Source organism: Diachasma alloeum, unplaced genomic scaffold (genome assembly GCF_001412515.2).
Source record: "Diachasma alloeum isolate Michigan unplaced genomic scaffold, Dall2.0 Dall_scaffold_00997, whole genome shotgun sequence".
NCBI lineage: Eukaryota > Metazoa > Arthropoda > Insecta > Hymenoptera > Braconidae > Diachasma > Diachasma alloeum.
This window is the reverse complement of record NW_021681112.1, coordinates 67,368-67,687: the sequence shown is the minus strand read 5'-3', so window position 1 is coordinate 67,687 and position 320 is coordinate 67,368.

Genomic DNA, 320 nt, shown 5'->3' with positions numbered 1-320 from the left:
ATTAAGGAATGAAACCAATGCTGTTCGATGGAGAATTAAATTCCCCATCCAGCAACCCCCGTTTCATCCCTGAATCTCTATAATAGAAAAATAAAAACTGCGACAAAGTCACGGCGCAATGAAAAACCTAATGGTCTCGCGGCGCAGTGACTCCCGATAACTTGCCCGATAATTAAAAAATCATCTCTCCCCGCCTAATTAACATTAAGGAATGAAACCAATGCTGTTCGATGAAGAATTAACTTCCCCATACAGCAACCCCCGTTTCATCCCTTAATCTCTGTAATCAAAAAATAAAAACTGCGACGAAATTCGCGGCG